Consider the following 24,499-nt stretch of genomic DNA (forward strand, 5'->3'; position numbering starts at 1 on the left):
GATCACGCTTTGCTAATACCACTCCACACGGAGGCTCCTTATGTCGGGACTTCATAAGGACCATGTCAGCAATTCGTTCCAGATCAATGGATAAGAGTTTCTCATTTTCAACGATCCTCCTTTGACACCCGGTTTAAAGAAATTTCTCGACACCCAGATGTCGTTGTGGGTTCAAATGACATCATAATGAAGAACGTCTGCACCTCATTCTAGGTTAGGATTCTTACTCTTATCTTTAGTAACAGTAATAGTAATAATAGTAGTAATAGTGATCATAATGGCCTACTATGCTAAAACTGACTCTTGGCTATTAGGAAGCAGATTGTTAAAATAGAAGCCATAGAGTTCCTGCCATTTTGACGACATGAAAGGATCTTGAAAATATTTTGTTAAGTGAAGTAAGTTAGTCAGAGAAAGACAAATACCGTTTGATTTCACTCAGATGTGAAATGTATAAAACAAAACAAATGAGCAAGAAAATAAAAACAGAAATAGACTCATACAGAGAGCAAACTGGTGGTTGTCAGAGAGGAAGGGGTTGGGGAGGATGGGTAAAATAGGTGAAAGGGATTAGGAGGTGTAAATATTCAGTTCTGAAATAAATAAGTCATAGGAATGGACAGTACAGCATAGGGAATACAGTCACTGAAATTGTAATAACTTTGTATGGTGACAAATAGCAATTATACTTATTGTGGTGAACATTGCATGATGTATAGAATTACCAAGTCTCTATGTTATACACTTGAAATTAATATAGCATTGTACGTCAACTATACATCAATAATAACAGATTAAATAATCTAAATACATCAATTAAAGATCAGCGATTTTCAGAGTATATTAAAAATAAATATGCTGACTATAAAAAGGAAAAAAAAAGAATAGAGAGCTCCTATCTTTAAAAAAATAACAAATGAAATAAAAGCCATTCCTAGACTGATTGATAGGTTATATTACTTTTAAAACTTCTATTACTTGCATTCAGATCCTACAGCAGGTCACTTATCTCTAAATTTTAGATCCTCTATAAAAGAAAAATAATTTCCTAAAAATTTGTGATAATATATGGCAAAGGTGGCATTCTTTTTTAGAAAGTTATGCATGTTAATATAATCTCCTCTGTGGGAACGCTTATTTAATAAAAATCCAGATTTTAGCATAGAAAAGTTTACCTTTATAATCATAGCCTGAAACCCAAACTTTTTTATTAGTTGCATTCATCATCTTGTCTTTCTTTTATAAATAATTCTTGAAATAAGCAACACATGTCTATAGGAATTTGAGAGTGTAGTGTAGCATTCATGGCATTTTACACTTAAAATAAGGTTAAATTCTTTATTCTTTTCCCAAGAAATTTATTCTGTGATCCCCCTATGTTTTCACTGTATAAGCCCACCCCCGTATCCAATTCCCAATTCATAATTGCTAATTTTCCCCACAATGATTTTATCTTCTTTTCACATGTGCATAAATTATGGCTGATGTCCTAAACAGTGGGTGACAAGAAGTGTGATGCAAAGAATACTGAGAAGTGAAACTCTGTGGAGACTTTGTTATTATCAAATTAGACTTGCTATATTGAAAAGAAAATAAAGGTACCATCAGCTAGAGTAGACTGGTTTATGCTGTGATTACAAATGACTCAAATTCTCAGTAGTTTAAATACCAATGTTTTATTTCTAGAAGTTCATATAAGTCATCAGGGAGCTACCTGCATCACCACTTCTCAGGGACCTAGAGGATGGAGCAGCAGCATCTCAAATGCAGTAAGTCCTCATATCAGAGCAAAAGGAAGGCTCTCAAAGTCTTACATAGTTAATTAAATGGTCTGGTTCTGAACTGGCAGATGCCACTTTCACTCAAACCCATTGGTCAAAACTAATCACTTGGCTCCTCTTAATCTCAAATGTACCTAGAAGGTAGATGGAAGAAAGCCAGAAATATTTGGTGTCTGGCCCCAGGAATGACTACCACAGAAACTGAGGGACGTGATCAATTCTATAAGATTTTATGAACAGCATTAATATGGGTTGGCCAATACTCACATGTGGCATTTGGGTTATACCTACACAAAGCAATATAGAAAACTTGACATCTTTTATTTGAGAGAAGATTAATACACACAGGTAATCTTTAATGAGATTGCTTTTTTCTTTTGTAGCTGTTATATCCTATACTCTTCCCATTGCAAGATCATCCATATCTTTACTGAATATCTAGTATATACTCAGAGAATATGAAGATAAATCAATGCATTGTATACTTATGGATCTTATATTGTACAAAAGAGACAAAGCATATATATGTATGTTTATAATATAATAGATATTATAAATTAATAAACGTGAGAGTTTAAAGGAGGAAAAGACTACTTTGGCCTAGGCAGGGAAATGACAGTAGAAGAAATCACATTTTTGTCTTGAAAATCCCACCTACACCTACACCTCTCCTGCTTTTCCTTACTATAGACAATAGAGGCAAAATTATAATTGCTAAATTTGGATGTAAACAGCATTAGAAGAGATGAAAAATATGTTTATTTTTCTCTAGAAAGGCCTCCACTGACTTTAGATAAGGTCAAGTACCCAAGCTACATATTTCTATAGCATGTCCCTTTCATTGTAGTTAGCAAGGAGCTAATGGTGAGTTGTATTTCAACACTTGTGGAAGGAGGAAATGGATATTATAGGGAAGGGAATGGTATAAGTGAAGGTAAGGTGGATGAACTTGGTGGTCTGTATGAGAAATGGAGTAGATCAGCCAAGAAGATGTGGAGTGAGGGAGAGAGAATATTGGAAATGTATGAAAAACATGGCAATAAAATAAAACTTAATAAAACTTAATTGTAAATATCATCTAGGAATTTCACCGGATTGCATATCAAATGTCATAAAGTTTGGAAAATGATCTTAGGAGCCTCAGGTAGGCCCAAAGATGAAATAATATCTCTTAGGCAAGGGAAACAAAAGCAAAAATAAACTGTTGGGATTAAATCAAAATGAATAGCTTTTGCACAGCAAAGGAAACCATCAACAAAACAGTAAAACGACTTACCAAACGGGAGAGGATATTTGTAAATGACATTAAACAAACTGATGGTGGTTGCCAGAGGGGAAGGAGGTGTGGGATTGGGCAAAACGGGTGAAGGGGAGGAGATACAGGGCTCCAGTTATAGAACGAATAAGTCACGGGAATAAAGAGCAGAGCATAAGGAATACAATAATATTGTAATAGCAAAGCAACGGGACAGGACAGAGGGCAGCTACACTTGGGGGGAACATATAGCATGATGTATAAACTTGTCAAATCACCAACTTGTACACCTGAAACTAATATAACATCATGTGTCATGTCAGCTGACATTTTAACTATCCTGAGTTAAAAAAAATAACTATTTTTTGACACGACATTGAAGAAATTAGGAAATCTAGCTGTGAATGAATTTTGAAACAGCATTCTCAGGGAAAAAAGTTCAAGATGATCTAAGAAAAGGTCAACTCTAGCATATTTAACATGTGTAGCTTTCCAAAGGTAGTTGCAATTCATTACTAGGGGGGACCAGAACTATGGAGGGAGGAGAGATAGAAATCCACTCATCCGTTCACTCACACATTCGTTATTTCAGCAAGAACTTAAGAAACTCTCCTGATGAACCAGGCAACTAACTTAGATGCCGATGGTATCTGTGCACGAAGAAGACTTTGAGTCTAGTGGGAAGATTTTCTTAACAAATGACAATAGTTAAAGTGGATAACTGTTGTGAGAGGGACGTGCTATAGAAACATGTAGCTTGGGTACTTAAGAGTCAGAGGCAGCCTTTCTCGAGAGAAATAGACGTATTTTACATCTCTTCTAATGTTTACACCTAAATTTAATGATCATTATTTTGTGTCTATTGTCTGTAGTAAGGGAAGGCAGGAGAGGTGGAGGTGGGCTGGAATCTTAGAAAACAATTTTAATTTTACTGTGTGTATCAGTCAGGGTTCTTGGTTACACACAATGGAAACCAAGTCTGGTTGATTAAAGCATAAGAGGAGCGCACTGGAGAGCATCCAGGTAGACCAAAGAAACGGGCAAATAAGAAGAGCAGAAACAAGGGAGATTTTATAGCCAAAGTCACAGCCAAAAATGTGCTAGAGAACTGGTGCGACGACAACAGCGCGGGTCCCGCTGAGGCCAAGTCTCAGTGGCACGTCCACCACAAACTGAGGACCCTGGATCCTACAGAGGCCTCTGACACGGCCGTGACCCCCACTACCTACCCCAGAAGAGACTCTCCGCTCTCCCTGGGGCTCCACGTCACCATGGCCCAATTTAAGGAACAGATGTGTGTGACTGAACGAGCAGACAGGCCCCAGGAGGCCCCACGAGTCCCTGCGTCCTGCTGTCGACACCTTTGTGTGATGCTGACCCCCTCGGTCCCGGGCAAGGCCTGGCCCATACTCGTCAGCACAGAGCAGACCAAAGGCACAGGATCATGTGGTATCTCCTGCCATCGAGGTACCCTCCTTGCTGGCTCTGAGGAGGCAGGCAGCCACGTCGGAAAGGCCCGTGGTGAGCACTGAGGGTCACCTTCAGCTGAGGGCCAGCAAGACACCGGAGCTCTCAGTCCAACAATCCACAAGCAATGGGACGCTGCCAATGGCCTCACGGCTGCCAATGAGGCGGATCCAACTCAGTCAAGCCTCAGATGAGGCTGCAGGTTATGGAGGAAAGGAACCTTCGCTTACTGTCGATGGGGAAACACCAGCAACCTATTCTCAGATTTGGGGTGCTAAGTCTCAGCACCAAACTCCCTCCGAGGACTAGGGGAGAATTCTCTGGTTCTTCGAGCTTTCGGTGGCTTCTGTCTGGCATTCATTGGCTTGTCACAGTGGATCTCCAATTCCTGTCTCTGTCTTCAAACCATCTTCTTTTCTGTGTCTCTGTGCGTCACTTTATGCGATGTATGTTTTTTTTTTTTTTTTGAGGCTCTTACCCTCTTATTTTTTAATAATAAATTTATTTTTTATTGGTGTTCAATTTGCCAACATACAGAATAACACCCAGTGCTCATCCCGTGAAACCACTCTCATTAACTTTAAGGTCCGCCCTAATCCAGTACGACATTATTTCAATCCTTGCCTTAATTATCTTCACACTAAATTTCCATAAACATAAATGTGTTCCCTGACTATAAAGGAGCACTCCAGAACCATTGGCACGTGATTAGCCTACTGTATCCCCGTGTATCTGGCAAAAGTGGACCGGGGCCTGCCCCTCTCTTCAGCGTGATTTGAACTACTTGTTTATATTTCAGTCAAAACACATTTTGAGGGGACTTAGGAGAGATTCATCCCTGCAGGATAAAATGCTTTAGAGTCCGATCCCAAAGCCATGACTTTTCTGTTTTAAAGTTCCCACCTTTGGTTTATCCTATGCTCATACGTGAAGAAATAATTCACATTGAAGTCCGAAGAAATAAAGAATGGAGTAAAACTCTGCATTCATAGCACTGATATGAAGACTCTGAAAAAAATGCTCTGAGTGAAAAAAGGGAATGGAAGATTTTTCTTTGAATAAGTTGTTTGGATTCTGAGGGTATTTCCACTCGTCCTTTATAGAACTTCAAAGGCATGAAGTTTTGCAAGAGCTTTTTGAGGTCAAGTGATTCTTTTGCTTGTGAGTTATGGCCAGTAAGGTCATGTTTATTGTTTTAAAGCTTCAATCTCAATCTTTTTTTTTTAAGATTTTATTTATTTATTTATTTATTTATTTATTTGTTTGTTTGTTTATTTATTTATCTATCTATCTATCTATCTATCATCTATTTATTTATTTAAGAGAGAGAGAGGATGAGTGCGGGGAGGGAGAGAGGGAGAGGGAGAAGCAGTCTCCCTATTGGAGCCCAAGACGAGGGCTCCATCCCAGGAACCAAGATCATGACCTGACCCAAAGCCTACATTTAACCAAAGAAGCCCTTCAGGTGCCCCAATCTAAGGTTCTGATAGTGAGTCCTGATAGAGAACTCTCCATAAATTTTATTCTGAATTTCTACACACTAAGCAGAGTTGAGTTCTGTGGGGGAGACGGAGTTTATAAAAGAAAAAAAAAATTTTGTATGTGGTTTACTATAAGACATAGTAGCCGATTTTTGTGATATAAAGCAAAATAAATTTCAGAAATTCTACATACAGTTTTGTAGGAATCTGGGTATGGATTCACTAGTCATAGGATGACGTTACAAAAAGATGTTGAAGATTGACATGATCAATCCCCAAACTACCAACTATCTACCCTGCCACTTCCTAATGGCTGTGTTTTCTACATCCCTCTTTAGCTGACATCGGGTATTACCTTCCGTTTATGTAACGAACTCTTGAAAATAATACTGATTTGCAGTGATTAAATGTCAATCTCCCCTCCACATATAATGACTAATCTGCCTTTTTAAAAGGGATTTTATTTATTCATTTGAGAGAAAAGAAAGAGCATGAGCAAAGGGGAGGGGAAGAAGGAGAAGGAGGAGCAGGCTCCCTGCTCAAACCCAGGATCCCAGGATCATGACCTGAGCCAAAGGTAGATGCTTAACCAATTGAGACACCCAATCACCCCTAATCCTCTGTTTTTTAAGCATTAAATTAAGAAATATTTTGTAGTACCAGTCAGCATCATCCTATAGTTTAACGGTAAACAATCATGATACAGCAGGGAGCCTTTACAAGTACAATTTGCATTTCCTACATGGCGTGTTGTTAGTATGTCCTACTATGTACATAGTAAGCTTTAAAACAATGCAAAAATTCAGAAGAAATATACTCTTGGATCACCGAAGACAAAATTGTCATTATCTTCTAAACATTACAGAATCATATGAGCATCTAATTTGAATATATTGGTCACCATTTGATCACCATATTTGATTTAGTATAAAATTCTAGTCAAAGATAGAGAAACTAAACCCAAGATGCTGCTTCAGTCATTCAGTTTAAATATAGACATAATACGGACTTCCAAATCTACATTTGGACTGACATCAAATGTTCTGATCACCAACAGGATTGCTCAAATATGATTTAATCGGTTGGCCAAACAAAACTTAATATTATTCAAATAAGCTTCTTAGAAATAGGAATGTCTTATTCATTTATTCAGAAATATTTATTAATCTGCCTCTAATTGATCAGATCTTGTGATAGCTGCTTTTATCCTGTATTAGGTGTTTCATTGTTACTTGTCTTCGTAATTCTTCAGAGTAGGTGGTATTTTCTTCATTTTAGAGATAAGAAAGTGGGAATCAGAGAGGTTATATGGAATTCAGCAAATAAATTATTTGACTTTCACCAAACATGCCAAGAACTTAATTCTCGGGGATGCCTGGGTGGCTCAGTGGTTGAGCGTCTGCCTTTGGCTTAGGGTGTGATTCTGGGGTCCTGGGATCGAGTCCCTCATCGGGCTCCCTGCATGGAGCCTGCTTCTCCCTCTGCCTCTCTCTCTCTCTCTTTCTCTGTGTCTCTGTGTCTCTGTGTCTCTGCCTCTCTCTCTCTCTCTTTCTCTGTGTGTCTCTCATGAATAAATAGATAAAATTATTTTAAAAAAAAGAACTTAATTTTCTGGTAGCAAGTAAGCTAAAAGGAAAGTGAGCAAGTTGAGATTTACTTTTGCCATATAATCAGTTATTTGAAGATATGTAAAAGTTTCTTTGGATATTGATTCAGTAGCTCAAATACATCAAAACCAATATTTCAGAAATTCTCTTGATCTCTCCCTACCCTACACCCCAGGTACAAGCATCCACAGAAAGAAGAAAAGAGGAGGAAAGTGGTGTGGGTGATACTGATCCAATTGCTTTAACCTAGAAAGCAAAATCTTTCCTAGGATTATTCTACCAGACTTCAGTGTATTCACCAAGATCCGTAGCACAGGATACTCTCTACTTGCAAGACAATCTGAGAAAGTAAATATTTATTCTTCCAGCCTCTATGATAGAAACAGCAGGGAAAGGAGGGGTAGGAAATTGGTGTTGGATTTCCTATACAATGCAACCAAAAATCATCGCAATACTCATCCCAAACTATTGCCTATATTGTTATAACAGGAAAACACACACACACACACACACACACACACACACACACACACGCACACACCAAACAGTAAGACACCTGGAAAAGAGCTTGCCAGAGTATATGTATTCTGTTCATGTGTGCATGTTCATGTGTATGTACACACGTCCACATGTGTGTGGGATGGGTGAGTGAAATACAGAGATCAACACCTGGAACCTAGATATAAGATACAGACATAGGAAACAGGACTAAGAGAGAATAGTAAGAGGTTTTTTTTTTTTTTTTTTTTTATGTAGCAGTTTATTTGTAATCCAGAAAAAACTGCAGAAAACACACCCCACATAGTATAATTCCCTCAGTGGCTTCTCATTGCTTAATAATTTTGGTAGATCCTCTTAACTTGATCTTTAAGGTTCTTCACTATCTGCTTTCAGACCCATTTTTAGTTTACCTGCTACCATCACTAACTACATTCTAGCCACATAGGTCAAGCTTATTCTTTGGTTATGCCCCATATTTTTCTAACTTATTCATGCTATCCCCCATCTTAATAGTCTTCATTTATATTTTCTTGGTTTTACTCGCAATGTCTGCTATTCAAAGTCTTTCTTTCTTTCTTTCTTTAGAGGAAGAGGAAGAGAGCATGAGTAGGGTCGGAGAGAGAGAGAGAGAGATAATCCTAAGGTCCAACCTCACAATCCTGAGATCATGGCCTGAGCTGAAATCAAGAGTCAGAGGCTTAAATAACTGAGCACCCAGGTGCCCCTGCTATTTAGTCTTAGGCATCTTCTAAAAAATGTCTTAGATGACAACTTCCCCATGAAGACTTTAGATTTCTTCACCTAAATGTCAACATTCAGACAACTGAAACTTCATAACACTTAAAAAAAATTATTCTTTATATGATGGTTGACTTGCATTTTTAAAATTTAATTCTGTACTTGTTTTCTTTTCATAATACTGTCTTTCTTGACCTTTTGTTGCCTTCAGCACCAAGTCTAATACCTTGGACGGAAGAAAAAAAATGAGTGAAACAAATATGTTGATTTGAGGAAGAACACAGAATTTTCTCCTGATGACTTCTATTGATAGTTACATCTCATCACATCTTAAAGATAATTAGGAATCTTTAGTAAAGGTAAGTATGTTCAGAGTTTCTGGATAAACTCATATGAAAATATTTAAATGGAATAACAAATTTTGAGGATGAGAATTGGTACAATGGGTCTATTAAAAATGTAAATGCTCATTTATAAACATGCATTTGCAGCATCCCATCTCCTTTCTCTCCCAAATATCCTATGTTTGATATAAATTTAAAAAGAAGGGGTGGCTCAGCAGTTTAGCACCTGTCTTTGGCCCAGGGCATGATCCTGGAGTCCTGGGATCAAGTCGCACATCAGGCTCCCTGCATGGAGCCTGCTTCTCCCTCTGCCTGTGTCTCTGCTCTCTCTCTTTCTATGTCTCTCATGAATAAATAAATAAAATCCTAAAAAAAAAAAGACTGTAATGCTTCAGGGGTGCCTGGGTGGCTCCTTCCATTGGTTAAGTGTCTGCCTTCCACTCAGGTCATGATTTCAGGGTCAGGCTCCATGCTCAGTGGGGAGTCTGCTTCCCTCTCACCCTCTTCTCCCCTGCCCCCTTGCTCATGCCCTGTGCTCTTCTTAAATAAAAAAAATATATATTATTTAATACATAAACAAATAAGTGAAATGATTATGCTGTCTGAATTCTATGGAATAAGATCAGCTGTTAAACAAAAAAAAGTGATTTTTATTTTAATAGTGTTTTTCTAATCAAAAGGTTTTTGTTAGGTTTTAGGACAGATTTGTTCTAGCAGATAAAAATCCCTCAGCTTGATTAATCTCTAAGACTCAATTTCATTTAAGATTTATGCATCATCAGAATGAATTCCATAGTCTTCCTGTTACAGATTGGTTTTGTAGAAAATCCAGCTACCACTCCTTAGACCAAGATTGAGGGGGTATCAGTTACTTATTAAATGTCACTCTGTTGCAGTGTAAATCTGCACCGAGCTCTCTGGAAGAGTCGATTACTATAATAGTCTTACTATTGAACAGCTACGCTCTGCCCTTCCTCAACAACAGCACCTCAAATTAGATCTCAACCTATTAAACTAGCTCATTCTTTGGTCTGTACTGATTGTTTGGCGTTAGGCGTATCGATAGCCTTTCAGAGTTTATTATATGCTTCTGAAGCTCATACAATATCGAGGGTAACATAATTACGTGGTGACTCTGCTGGGCTACCAAAGCCAATAGGATGAGGCTGTGTCACGGTGGAGAAAGGTCAACGACCCAGTTTAGTCAGTGTCGTGCTGTAATGTTTCTTCCCTGTGTGTGCGCATGTGGCGGGGGGCAATAGTGTCGTAAACAGAAAATTAGACAAAATTAGACATCAGTTCTTTGTAGGAGAAGTAAAGTCACCAACTCTTGGAGTTTATATAGGAGCCAGAGGCAAGGAGAGGAGAAATGGGCCCGTGTACAACAGTGCTGGAGGGCACAGCGGGCTCTGCACCGCGCTGCGAAGGACAATAAGCATCAGGACGAGTATTTGAAATACCTGCGAAGGAGTGTTCTCCAGAGTGTTTTGTACCCATTAAACATCCCCCTTTGGGGGGGACAGCACGGCACAAAAGCATTAAAACATAAATCATTTAAGGTCACAAAAATCAAATCCTTAGCTTTTCAAAAGCCTAGACTTTAAGGAAGTCAGATGTGGCATGCCACGAAGGAGAACTCCGAAGGAAAGAGCGAGGAAACAGGTGCCACCTCCTCCCTCTGCAGGTGAGGAGGGTGCTCTCTGGAGGAGGATGGGGACCCGACAGAGGAAACAGACAACTCAGTCGACGGGGTCTCCCCGGGACGTGTATTTGTGCCTTGCTCCTGCCTCAGCACGTTGGGAGCTCTTGAGGAAGAACAGGGGAGAGTGTTCTGGACACACCCGGGGCTCAGAGCAGAGAGGAGGCCTAGCTTCATGCCCAGAGTGGAGCCCGGAGGAACCCGCCACAGGGCACGCACACGGCCAGAGCACAAGCCCACGTCGGTACCCAGCTAGCGTCCTGCACACTGGAAGTGCAAAGGGAGCCCGTGGCCTGGCGGGCTTACAGTGCGCAGCATCTGTCTTTTGCATCCGGGAGGCGGTCTGGTCACCGCACAGGGGGTGGCGCCCGACGTTTGGAACAAGGAGACAGAGCAACTGACTGGGCTGATCCGTAGCTAGAGGTCAGACGGGGGAACCATATGGCAGGGGTTGCTGGAGTAAATCAGTAATAATGTAGACGTACTGTGCTATCCTAGGCCTCAGGCGGCAGGGCCAGAGGGCCACGGAACCCCCTCGCCCGTGGAATTGGAGAATAGCCACTGTGGAAGGATGGTAAGACTCCAAACTCTGTGGACATGTTTCTGGAGTAATAGACTTAAGATAAGGTGCATTGATATAAAATATGAGACTCCACTTCTCACACACTTCCATTTGGGGTGTACTCATACATCCAGCACACCACTGATAGGGACTTGACACTCAACGTGAGATTTAAGGAAAGATAACACACTTTCTATACTCAGAAGTAGAGCCATATATCAGATATCAACATTCCAACGCAAGCGGGTTTAAGCAAGAGCATCCCAGGATTCAGAGTATAGACCACGTAGGCAGAAGAAGGGGAAGCAGATCAGAATAGACAGTCTGAACGGTATAGAATCCATTTTTTGTCATTTTCTTAAAAAAAAGGAGAAATTTAAAAATGTCTATTATAGCCCAAATACATGTTATTTAGAGTAAATGGTATATAATTGCATATAGCAATTTGTAACTCATATAGTGACTTCTATTTCCACATTATGAGCTTGGTTATTCTCCACAGATTAGTTTGTCTTTAGATGTCCTGAGATTAAGAACAATTCCAAGCATTGTTGCAGATACGTGATTGACCAGTGCCCTCTCTCTGCCTTTTATAATTAGGAAGTCTCTGGGTGCGCAAAAAAGTTAATAATACACTTTACCAAATGTATTTTATCAAGACTTCTTTCTTTCCATGTTTCCTAAATAGTAAATATGCAAACTGGAGTCCTTGGATTTAACTTGTTTGACACAGATGTTGTGTCATCCTGACCTTCTAATTATATATGGATGGATGTAATTTCCCTTAAGTCTTTATCAAGTACATATCTGAAAACAAGCAGAGGTCACAGGTCATTGTAAATGGCATTAATGCTCCATCTCCTATCAACCCTTCTCTAACCTTAATCTGTTGAAAAAAATATTTTGATACTTAACCCAGATCCCCCATGTAGAAACCTATTTCCTCAAGAATGTTCAGTGTGCAGCAGAGAGTAGAAGAAAAAAAAAAAATCAATGTTTACTTACTATATTGTCCCACTTAGAAAATGAAATGAAATTTCACAATGTCAAACAAATTAGAATGGACTGAACCATTTACACGTTTACCCCCAAATAAAAGGATCTTAGCGTAGACAAAATGATACCCTGCACAGCACATGGCACACTTGTTTACGCCAGGAACGTATAAACCTAGGACTGGGAAGCGATTGGCGGAGTTAGCTGGACTACGCGTAGCCAGTTAAAAGAAATTATCTTTTCATTCTGAGCCCTGAAGCACCGTTTTGAGATGGAGAGAAACCATTTTGAACCAGTCTCGTATTCAAGGTTTAAGTAAGTTATCTTTGGAGAAACTTTTCCAAAATATTCTAAAACCTACTAAATAGAGGAGAATAACATCTTCGCATCTGTTGTTGTCGTCCTTAGGGCAAGTACAGGATCTCAAAATTTTCCACAAGCTAGAAACCTGTGGGGAATGTGTTTTGCTATGTAAGTTTGGTGTCAGAGTTTCACAGCTTCTATATTCTAGGACAGGCAGGGGGGCCTCTGGTGTGGACTCAGTGTTTGTACCCCTCCCCCCGCCCAATCCTCTAAATCCATACGTCAAAACCGTACCCCTGAACATGATGGTGTTTGGAGATAAGTTCCTTTGGGAGATATTAGGATTGGAGGAAGTCCTGAGGATTGAGCCTTCATAATAGCATTAGTGGCCTTATAAGAAGAGACGTCAGAGAGCCGTAGCCTTTGTCAACAAGCACAAAGGAGAGGTCAGAGGAGCACAGGGTGCGATGGCTACTGTGCGTAGGCCGAGAGGAGAGCTCCTTCCAGAACCTCACCATGCCGGCACCCTGGCCCCAGACTTCTAGCCTCAGGACTGTGAGAACTAAATTCCTGTTGTCTAACCCCCCTGCGCATGGTATGTTGCTACTGCGGCCCCAGCTGACTATTACAGGTTCTGTAGTAATGAGTGGGAATCCGAGTGCAGGAGGTCACGGGGATGCGAGGGGTTTAGGGTCGTCCAGGCCGACACATCTTCTGCAGTCCTAGGGCTCCTACACAATCGCCTCTTATGGTTCCTCCCGAAGGCCTCATTCCCTTTCCATTTCATGCCTTTTGGCTTCTGATCTATGATGCTGGCAGGCCCCAGGCGTTCCCCTCTAACGCTGCTACCTGTTTCTCTAGGGCCCCGGGCCACTGTGCTCTAGCTCGTGCGGCCCTCGGCCCATTGCCCCCTCTGAAGGAACAGGCGGGGATTCTGAAAGTTTAGTATGAGACGGGAAGTGAGAGGGAGGGGATAGGGAAAAAAAAGGTGGAAATTAATATTACCAATTTACCGTGTGACATGACAGAGGGGAATCGAAGAAGGACACGGCTCTTTTTTTTATTTTTTTATTTTTATTTTTTTTTATTTTTTTTTTTAGGACATGGCTCTTTAAGGGTGATTTCATAGGAGACAAATAAACAAAAGGGCTGCTATTGTAACAGGGGCCAGGCTACTGCCGAGAGCTAATCATCGGGTTCTAGAGGTTGGGTTGAGTCTCCTGCCCACCTTCTAGGGGTGTGGCCTTGATGTGATCTTAGACAGATCGCATCACCTCTCTGGGCCTCAGTTTCCTCATTAGTAAGATTTTAAGTTTGAGCCAGATGAATTCTAGGATCGCTTTCAAATCTTTGTGGAATAAGATGCTTTTATTTTTTGCTTTGAATTCTGCCGGGGAAAGTTTCTATTTCAAAAATAATATAGGTCACCTTCATTCTTTTTTTTTTTTTTTTTTTTTTTTTTGGTACCAGCTGAGCTGATCTTCTTTGCATCAGAAACCCTGCAAGAGAGAATCCTAGACTGTGAGTTGAAAGGGAGTTTCGGTCATGTCGCCCGTTCCACCCGATGTGGTCACACAAACATTGCAGCCTCGATATCTCGATATCTAATGGAGACTTGCTAGGCTCTTAATCAGCTCACCTAGAAAACGTCCACAAATCATCCGGGAGCAATACATTTATTTTGTTGAACAAATCAACGTCTTAAAAATGCCTTCCAAAGAGCGGCTTGTATTTAATGTCCACCTCTTGGTACCAGGCCATTAGTGAACACTAAATATGTTTCATTTCCACCTAATTAAATGTCCTTCATTTCTTTAGTCATTCCTCACACAACATGGCTTCAAGATCCCCCGGGCCTATGTCAAAATCGCTCTAAAAATGTTCTATTCTTGAAACGGATTTCTAATTAATTGGATAGTCTATGGTTGAGTGCTTATGCCAGAATTCAAGAAACCATATAGTCAATGGAGAGCCTAGGAGATTCATTCACGTGGTAATTCCAGGACAGGCTGTCATCAGTCATGGTGCAGACGGCCATCATCTGCTAAAGAAACCATGACAAGTTTTTTGGAATTACAAAGCATATAACTCTGGAGTTTGTTAAACAAAGAAAAAAATGACCTCATTATAACTGAATATATGGTACACTAAAATTCTGGAAGAAATGACATTCTTTGCAGCTAAAATAAGGGATAATTAGGGAAAAAAGGTTTTCCTAATTTGTACTTTAAAACGTTGTCACAGATGCAGTATTGATGAGACACTTGCCTTATATCTGCAAGGCATAAATGTAAACATACTTCATTTAGACATGTTTTCTTGACACAAAGGGGACAAAGCTAGTAATTTATAAGAACATCAAAGAGTTCCTCACAGATATTTCCGACCCAAAAAAGGCAAGGTCGCAACTGATTAATGAAGAAGGATCTTTCTATTCTTCTTCAGAGGATCTTTACATCTGTAGGATCACCCCTGACAAGAAACTAAATCTCTTTGATATCATCAAGCCCATTTTATAGGTTTTTTTTTTTTTCCATTTTCTGGAGGATACTTTACTTCACACATAAAATAAAAGTCCTGCATTACTGTGACATTGGATTTTCCATCAGGCATTTCTTGAACTTTGTCATTTAAAAAAAAAAATGCATAAGTTCTCTGTGATCCCCATTGTCTATGGAATACCCACGTCCTAGCCTGCCCTTAAGGTGCTACACATTTTCAGTCTTCCCTATTGCTTCCACTTCTACCTCCCAAGGTGACTCATCCCATAACTGCAGCAGTTTAAAATCCAAAATTCCGTCATCTAATTTATCTAAATAAGGTACCAGTGAGTAATCCATTAAGGTGAGGGCTATGGCAACAATTCCTCTCCATCTCCGGACGTTAGAAGCGAATGAAACAAGTTATCTGCCCCCGAACGCTCCTAAGATATGACCAGGCTGCAGGAATATAACAATTTGAGGCATTAGCGCTAAAAAACAAACCAAAGCCCAAGGTAGAAAATGGAAGGTCCAACGGAGTCACCAGACTACCGTACTGTCGAGTCCAGCCGGGCAAAGTCTAGCCAGGCTTCCCTGATTAGGCTTCGTGTTCTAGAAGAAATGCCCGGTGGCTCTCAGGTCTGCCTTCCGGGCACCTGGTAATATCCTCGGGCTCTGGGTTCGGCCCTGGGTCTTCCTTGCTTTTTCCTGAATCATAAAGAGCAAGTGCTTGCAGCTGAGTTTTTATGGGCCAGTGAACTGGGGGCTCAGAGCTTCTTTGAATCCCACGGCCTTTCTGTTCCGCAGCGGGGTCCACAGAGTTTCTCGAGAATCTTGCGGGCCCACGCGTGCCCCATGATCTCACGGGCCTTTGTTTCTCTAGACAAAAGCCACATCCACAGCTTTTTGAGGCGATGCTCTCCCGGGCAAGCAGCTTAGCAACCGCATCAGGCATCGGTCAGCGGCTCCGGGGAGTGCGCTCCGCTGTCCCGGCTGGGCCAGGCCTGGACGGCCCATGGGCCTCTCCTCCAGGGAGGCCTCCGGGCGCCGTGACCCTTGGCCTCTTCTCCCCAGTCTGCCCCTCTCCGCTCCCACTGGGCCTGGAGCTCTCCCTGGCTTCTGTGCAGGCCCCCGGCCAGCAAGCTCTGCTCCCACCACCGCCCAGGGGCCTGGGCCCGGGCCTCATCTGCCGGGAGCCCTCCTCCTCCTGCGGCCCAGGAGCAGCAGCCGCCCCTTGGGGTCCAGCTGGCCCCAGCGCTCTGCCCAGGGTGACTCAGTTTTGTCCTCTGTGATCCTCCAACTTCCAGCCGCTGCTCGCTGCTCGCTTCCCAAGGGGGCCACATGTTCAGGTACTGGGGGGCTCGGGCCTAACCTGCGCCGGGCCCTTCCAAGGGGGGGCTGGGAGCGCTCAGCTCCCCTTTGCTGTCGGCCTGTGCCCCCTCCTTGCGGTGGCCAGTGGGCGCCCAGCTCCCGGAGGCCCCTGCTCTCCACTGACGGTTCACAACACGGTTGTCTGTGGCTCCAGGTTAGCGTGAACGCTGGGTCCTGGCAACCTCCTCTGCCACCTGCCAGAGGAGGCTGCACTTTTAAATGGATTAGATAAGTACGTCAGACACCTGGATAACCTCCCTTTCTTAAAGCCAATGTGCTCTATGATATGACCTGATCACTGGAATAAAATAAATTATCTTCATTGTAGAAATATAATTTAAAATCCCTGGGATTACACAGGAGATATAGGTAGATAGATGATAGATAGATATAATTCTAAACATATATCTACAAGAAGGGTGAGAAATTTTGCAGTTCTGCCTACCATTGTGGTAATAGTTAAATAACCTTAACAATACCATCTAGCCCCAAATCTTGTCTCTAAAAGCCCAACGTCAACCAGCTTTAATTATTTTCTCCAACCAGATATAATATCAAGGAGACAATAATAAGTTGCAATGTCCCGGAATTATTGGATTCTGAACTTTATTATTTTAAGGAATACTTGAGAAATCTCAGGAAAATCTTTAAGACTACAAGACCCAACCTACTTAAACTACAACAAACCCTAAATTTTATATATAAATCTTTTATTAAGAAAAAAAAATATTTAAGCACAGTTAGATCAATTTGTACTCAGAGATCAATCATCTTTTTTTTTTTTTTTTATAAAGTTGAGCTTGCAAAAATCTTTATGGAAAAAATATGTATGTTCTCATACCATACATAGTTGTATGTTAATCAATATAAGTATTGAGCACCAAATGGGAAAAATAGCTTTGTGTAGATAGATGCAACTGGGAAAGGCTTGGAAGCCCTTATGCAGTGGTTTTCAATCCTGGCTGCCAAAGCACCCGGGGACACTGAAGAAGACGAACTCCTAGGTCCTATCCCTAAAGACTCTAATTCCATTGCAGGTCGTGGCCACAATATATTTTATGAATGGCTCTAACTGGGGTCCTGAGGGCTTTGACATCTAAAGTGAGAAAAAGATACTTCAAAAATCAGCTGCTTTCACCAAGGATGTAATGTTAACTTTAAAAATGGGAGTTTGATATAGAGAAAAGCACAAATCTCAACGAAGAATCACAAAGGAGCACATCTGTGTAATGCCCACTCATGTCAAAAAATAAAAAACAACACGGAAATGGAGTCTCCCTGATGACATTTCTGAAGTACTTCACGCTTTCTTCCCAAAGGTAACTTTTTGTTTGTTTGTTTGTATTTTATACCAAAGATTTATTTTGTCTATTTTGGATTTCATATGTACAAAATGATAGAATATTTTAAAAAATCTGTTTTCTTTCACTCAATATTCTTAAGGTTAATCTATACTATAATATATAGCAAAGATTTGTCTTTCCCCCCCATACTCTGTATTTCCTGAATTGTACAAATATATTCTAATTCGTTTATTTCTCAATTTGGGTTATTTTCCAGCTTGGAGCAATTATAAATAATGCTGCTGTCAATATTCTTGACTTATCCATCCATGTGTTTTGCTACACATATGTACACATTCCTGGGTCTGGGACATCTGCACATGTTTACTTTATTTCTATATAGTTTTCTTGGTGTAATTGTACTAGTTTATATTTCTACCAGCAGCATGTGATAATTCTCATTGTTCCACATTTACCAATACTATAGTCAATGTTTTATTATTTTATTTTATTTAATATTTTATCTTATTTTATTATTTTATTTTTTTATAGTCAACTTTTTAAAGAAAAGTTTTTAGTTACTATAACAGCTGTGTAGTGATGCTTCATTGCATTTCCCTAATGAAGGCAACTTGGATATCCTCCCACGTTAAGTGCGTGTTCAGGTCTTTTGCCCACTTTTCTACTGGGCTGTCTGAATTTTTCGTATTGATTTGCAGAAATTCTTTATATAATCTGGCCACAGGTAATATTGGGCATATGTTTTGCAAATGCTGAAGACAACACGGGTTGGTTGTGCCCTCTTTTAAGGGTTTCTTTCATTTAAGAGGAATTTTAATTTTAGTGTAGTCAAAGATGTTCTCCTGGATAGTTATGTACAGATATGTTATATTCTATACACTTTATTATTTGCCTTTCACTCCTAGCTTTAGTAAACATTATTTTTATATGTAGATCATGAAATAGCTTGTCATTCTTTTTCTATATAGACATCCAATTAACACAGCATCACTGGTTGGAAAGATTAGATAAAGTTTTCTAGAGATAATTTCAGGTTCTTTTTTTCTTTTTTCTTTTTTTTTAAATTTCAGGCTCTAAATAACATGACCTTATGCTAGTAGATCTGCTTCGATCACACCCTAGGTCAAGGGCATGTAACCGTAATGGAAAAGGGCACTGAGATTTGAAGTCCTCAGGAGAGCTGGCATATTTTATATTGACCGTTATCCCTGAAGCATAAATTATTGGTGTGCCACTTTGGGACCTCTCACTCTTCGTGGGCTCTGACCTCTACTTTTTATTCCCCAGCCCATAAGTCTGCCAAAACTTTCTGCTCACTTTCAAATTAACAAAGGCTTTGAGGGAAAAAACGGCCACCGGTGTTAGGTCTGCAGTTCTGTGTTCTCGTCATCTCTGGGGTCTTAATTTGGTAAGCATGATTTCTTTGGTAGCTTATAAATAATACTTATACACAGACCTTATTTGATTATAAGGCAAGTTGGCTTAAAATAGTCTACAATGTCTGAAACAAAATTTTAAAAATGTAATTGATAGCCTCTGATGGCCATCTCATTTCCTAAAAGAAATAGGAAACCAGTACATTTCTGTTTACTTGAATCCTTTCAACATGAAATGAAATACCTATTTAATTTAATTCATTATAGGTATTAGTGACTTCTAAATTCTATTTTAAAAGAGGCTATGTAGAATCAGCTGCTGACAGGTCAGTAGAAGAAATGCATTTTTGGCCAGAGAACTGACCCTTTCAGGCACCTTTCAAATGATAACCCAGAGATACACACTGACTTTGTCTCTGAAAAAGCTCTCTTGGTAATGGGGGTGGTAGAGGTTATCGGTGTTTGTAATAGTGAGTGGGTGTCTGGAAACTAATGACAACACCTGTTTCTGGAGTATAATTTGTACAAAGAAAACTATGGTTCAGAATCTGATGTGGGGAAAAGAAAAATACTGTGGTATCTTTTCACATCTTGGCTTTCCCCCATTTATTGCTTTGTTCCAGGTCTTTGATATTGATTAAAAGAAACAGGTTGTTTCGGGGGCCGGAGCTATATAATTAAGAGGAAGTCACAGGTCAGTGGTACTAATTAGCTTATTCAGGCCCAAAGAGCAATTGGTGTGCATCACTCTCTGTTCTCTCTCTCCATCTTTCTATCCACATTCAAGCCTTAAGTATGTTTAACTACAGGATATTATGATGGTTAGGGCGTTAGAACGTGTCTTTACTTATCGGCACATTCATGTTTTCATCCCCTGTTTCACTCTAGCTAACAATAATTTTGCTGAAAATAGTAGGGAAGAAAAGAACATTCTGAATCCATATCATTTCTCTCAGGGATCTTCATAGATGATATTTTCAAAGATTCCAGAAAACATTTTGGTACTTTTCCTTTTCTTATGATCATGAGTGGTTCTCATCATTGGTATGATCATTGTGTAGTACACAATCTACAAAAATTAAAATGTTTCTAAAAAAAAATGTTTCTGAAAGTGTGGTCAATAGCTGACCCGAAGGTGGTCAGAGGGTCTGTAGGATGTACGTTCACTATTTAGATTTGTAGGTCTTACCCCAGATCTAAGTCCAAGTCTCTGGAGAAAGGCCCAGTAATCGGCATCTAACCAGTTCTCTACGCAGACACGATTCCTATACACTGTAATTAATGTTTACGGTGAGGAGATCCGTCACACACACTACCCACTACCGCAGGAAGCCTCTACAACAGGCCCCATTATCTCCGATTTCCCAAAGATGAAACAAAGACACAGAACGGCAAACCACTGGGAATAATTCACGTGAAAACTGAGCGGGCAAGCCACCTAGCTCCCGGAACCGAGTTCAATGCCTGCCTCACTACATCAACTTTACTCTCTAGGAAGAACCTCTAACTCAGAAAGGAGATGTTTTTGGCCCCTACCTATAGCTTCCTAAGTGGCACAAGCCCAAACAGCCTAATTTTTGCTCTGTGATAGCAATTATTGAGAGACTGTATTATTAACAACTTTCAATACACACCCTGGGCTTTTATTTTCAGAGTGCTTAATTTTGTCAAAGCACTTTAGTGCCTACTTGAACGTTCTGGGTGTAAAAGCTCTGCCCCGGAGAGAGTACATTTAACACCCATGAGTGATAGTGCGACATGAGGTTACCAGGAGCAGGGACGTTGCCACTGTTAGAGCAGATACAGATGACTTCCAACAGCCTTTGATGAATGACTCAGCCTCAGCTCGACAGAGGTGAAGCTCATCAAATCTACTGACAATTATCTTCTATAATGGGTGAGAAAATGTGTCCTATCTGAGATCTTAAGCATTTTGTTGGCCAGCAAATAAGTTACTGATAAAGACTTGTCTTCTATAATTTATTGGACTGGAATTGGAGACATTGTTTGTTTCATTTATTTTTTTCCTCTCAAGTAAGTACATGAAGATAGTAAACATGGCCACTATTGACAGCTACTGATCTTGAACACTTACCATATGCTACAAAACTCAGCCTAAAGCTTCATATCAACTGCCTAACTTTGCTTATCACAACACACTTATTATTTGATTCCATAAGAGAAAACTAAAGACTAGAGAAGTTAAGAAACTTGCCCATGGCCACCTTGGCTGGTAAATCCTTGTCTAATTGAGTCTTAACCACTGGATTACATTTTCTTCCTTGGTGTATTGAAGATCTATTTTTATGAGATGCAAATGTGTCATAATTTAAAACAAGTGAAGAGAAAAGACCAGGGAAACATCTTTTATTTTTTTCCTGTTGAGTGAGGGCTCTTCTAGTATGACGATAACAAATGAATATTCTCATTCAACCTACAAGGAAGATGGGGGAAGAGTGGTCATTGGTAATTTTGCATTCTTGAAAATCAGAGTGCTTTGAAGTTGGATTAACTGATCACTCAGATTAAAGAGATGTTCTGGGCAATAATGGGCTAGTTTACCTATCAGGCCAACTGGCCACCAGAACGGGTGGAGTTTTAATATGGTAGAAAAGGCAGGGAACTTCCAGGTTAAAGAGGAAGGGTCAAGACCCTTACAAGGCCAAAGGAAAAAGCACAGCTTTCAGAGTGTGTGCCATTAAATTCAGGACAAAAAAAGGAGTGCAGGGAAACTGAGTAGCTGAATCTAACCCTCACGTGTGCACAGCACAAAGGAGAAGAAATGCAACGAATGTAGTCCAGACAGCAATGTCAATAAAAGTATCCTCTTGAGAGTTTCCCAAATCGGTATTAGTAGGGAGAACCATACCATCAGACGGAGTTAGTCATAATTTTGGAGCTACATCTCCTGAATTGCTCTGATTCAAACATGCAGAACGACTTTGCAACCCTGCTGGGCAGCAGGGGTCTTATTCTTTCACAGTATTATTCTCTGAAGTTATATGAAACTGTCTACTTGATAACGTTATTTATATCCACACCACTTTTTCCTCGATCCACAATGACTCCTGTATCACTTAGTTTCAGTTAATGGTTTGATAGAATTATGTCCATCTATATTCTTTTTTAGATAGGAAATCAAGTTAGCTTATATCCCTATCATTATAAATCTGCAAGTAGTTGAGCAAACTGGAGAATAAAATATCTTAAAATACATATGGATAAAATATTACGTATCGGCACTCTACTATTATTATTGGGAATTGTGCTCTCAGGCTTTAGCATTACCAGAGACTACAACTACCCCAGAATTTAGCAGATTAAAAAGCAACCTTTTATTTGTTCATGGTTTGGTGGGTTGACTGGTGGTTTTTGGTGGGCGTTCGCTTATGCAACCACATTCAGCTGGTGCATTTGCTGCGGACTGGGTTCAGTAGCGATGGCTGGAAAGCTGGGCCTCTCTGCCTACAGTTATTCATCTTCAAGAGAGACTAGGTTGGGCTGCTTTTTTTTAAAAAAGTTTTTATTCAAATTGTAGCTAGTTAACCTCCTGGTGATATTAGTTTCAGGCGTACAATATAGTGATTCAACACTTCCATTGGACACCCTGTGCTCATCGCAAGAGGTGCGCTCCTCGATCCCCATCACCTACATAATCCGTCCCCCACCCACTCTGGCAGCCATCGGTTTGTTCTTCATAGTTAAGAGTCTGGTTCTTGGTTTCCCCTTCTCTCTCTCTTTAGGCTGTGCTTCTAAAATTGCAGCTTCAGGCAGCACTGCAAGAGTGCTCCTCCCTGCCTAGTCGACATCTAATGCATGTTGGTCCTACAGGACAAAGCAAATGATGAGACCAAGACCTGTGTCCGTAGGGGAGGGGAGGACACCAGGGCCAGGGCATGAATACTGGATATCATTCATGGGGGGCCGTTAGCATAACAATCTACCACAGTCACTCTCCTGTCCTTATAAGAGTGAGTTCTAAGCTAGCATTTCCACCGCAAACTCCAGAGTAAGTCCTCCTTAAGGACGGACTACTGACCAAAGAAAAGATGAAAGTGCCTTCCATGGCTCAGCCAAAAGTTACTTCATTTGTCCAAGTTTCATCTGATTATTTTTGCCTCTAATCCATTCCTCTGTTCCTTTATCCACTTGGGTCCTGCCGAGTTATCTCTTGCTATAAACATCCTTTTCCCTGTCTTCTCTTCTAGTACGTGTGTCCCTGAGAGAGGAGTCAGGAGTCAGAGAAGCAGAACCCAGAGGAGACACAGATATTAGAAGATTCCCCACAGGACTCAGGCTGCCGGTGGGGGCTCCTAGAGAAGTCTGATTCCTGGGTCGGGCCGTCAACAAAGGCGAGCTGGCTCCCCGGGACAGGAGATGAAGCTCGGTCCACAGACAGAATTACTTCTTCAGGGAAACTTCAGCTCTTAGTGAATCAAGCCCCATCCCCCCAAGATGATCTAGGATAATCTCCTTTACATCAAATCAACTAACTGAAGACTTTAATCACATCTGCAACATCTGCTAAATACCTTCATAACAACACCCAGATTTGTGTTTGGCGGAATCACCAGGGACTGCGGTCTAGCCAAGGTGACACCGCCGAAGGCCCCACATCACTCTTCAATGCTTGCTATACAACAGCAAATTTGAAAGCTGGTAGGCCTTGGCCACCGCTGTTTTCTTTCTTTTTTTTTTTTTTCCTGAAAAATGTGTGTTTTCTATAAATTGAACCTTGACTGCATGTGACTCACAATATCTACCTAATCTTATCATCCTGCAACATTTTATGCTCACACACTTAGAGGTACAAGCTGGTCATGTATCTAAGCTTCTAATTTTTAGGTTACTTTACTTTTGTTTTGTTTTTCTTTTCCAGTTTTCCAACCACTGTGTGGTTGAGTGCAACCTTGGCAATGCACCATATGTAGTTGTTTTCATTTTTCTTTCCTCAATAGCTGTCTTTCTGTTGATGCATCAATCTATCCACACATCATTCTATTTTTCCTGCAAAACCCAATCTACTACAGTCTTTGCCACCTCTGTTAACAACTATTCCAGTTTTCTAGTTACTTAGGTTCAAATCCTGGGGTTAATCTTTTTTTAAAAGATTTTTAAAAATTTATTTATTCATGAGAGACACAGAGAGAGGCAGGGACACAGGCAGAGGGAGAAGCAGGCTCCCTAAGAGAAGCCTGATACAGGACTCGATCCCAGGACCTCAGGATCACGCC

General features: G+C 40.5%; 1 long non-coding RNA gene across 1 annotated transcript; it reads left to right on the forward strand.

Moving 5' to 3' along the window:
• Window positions 1-24,014, forward strand: LOC140598151 (uncharacterized). The gene is made up of 5 exons (XR_012000275.1): window positions 1-213; window positions 1,687-1,769; window positions 9,042-9,189; window positions 17,623-17,904; window positions 19,177-24,014. It is a non-coding gene; the product is annotated as an uncharacterized lncRNA (long non-coding RNA).
• The last annotated feature ends 485 nt before the right edge of the window (window positions 24,015-24,499 follow it).

This window comes from Vulpes vulpes, chromosome 3 (genome assembly GCF_048418805.1).
Source record: "Vulpes vulpes isolate BD-2025 chromosome 3, VulVul3, whole genome shotgun sequence".
NCBI classification, from domain to species: domain Eukaryota; kingdom Metazoa; phylum Chordata; class Mammalia; order Carnivora; family Canidae; genus Vulpes; species Vulpes vulpes.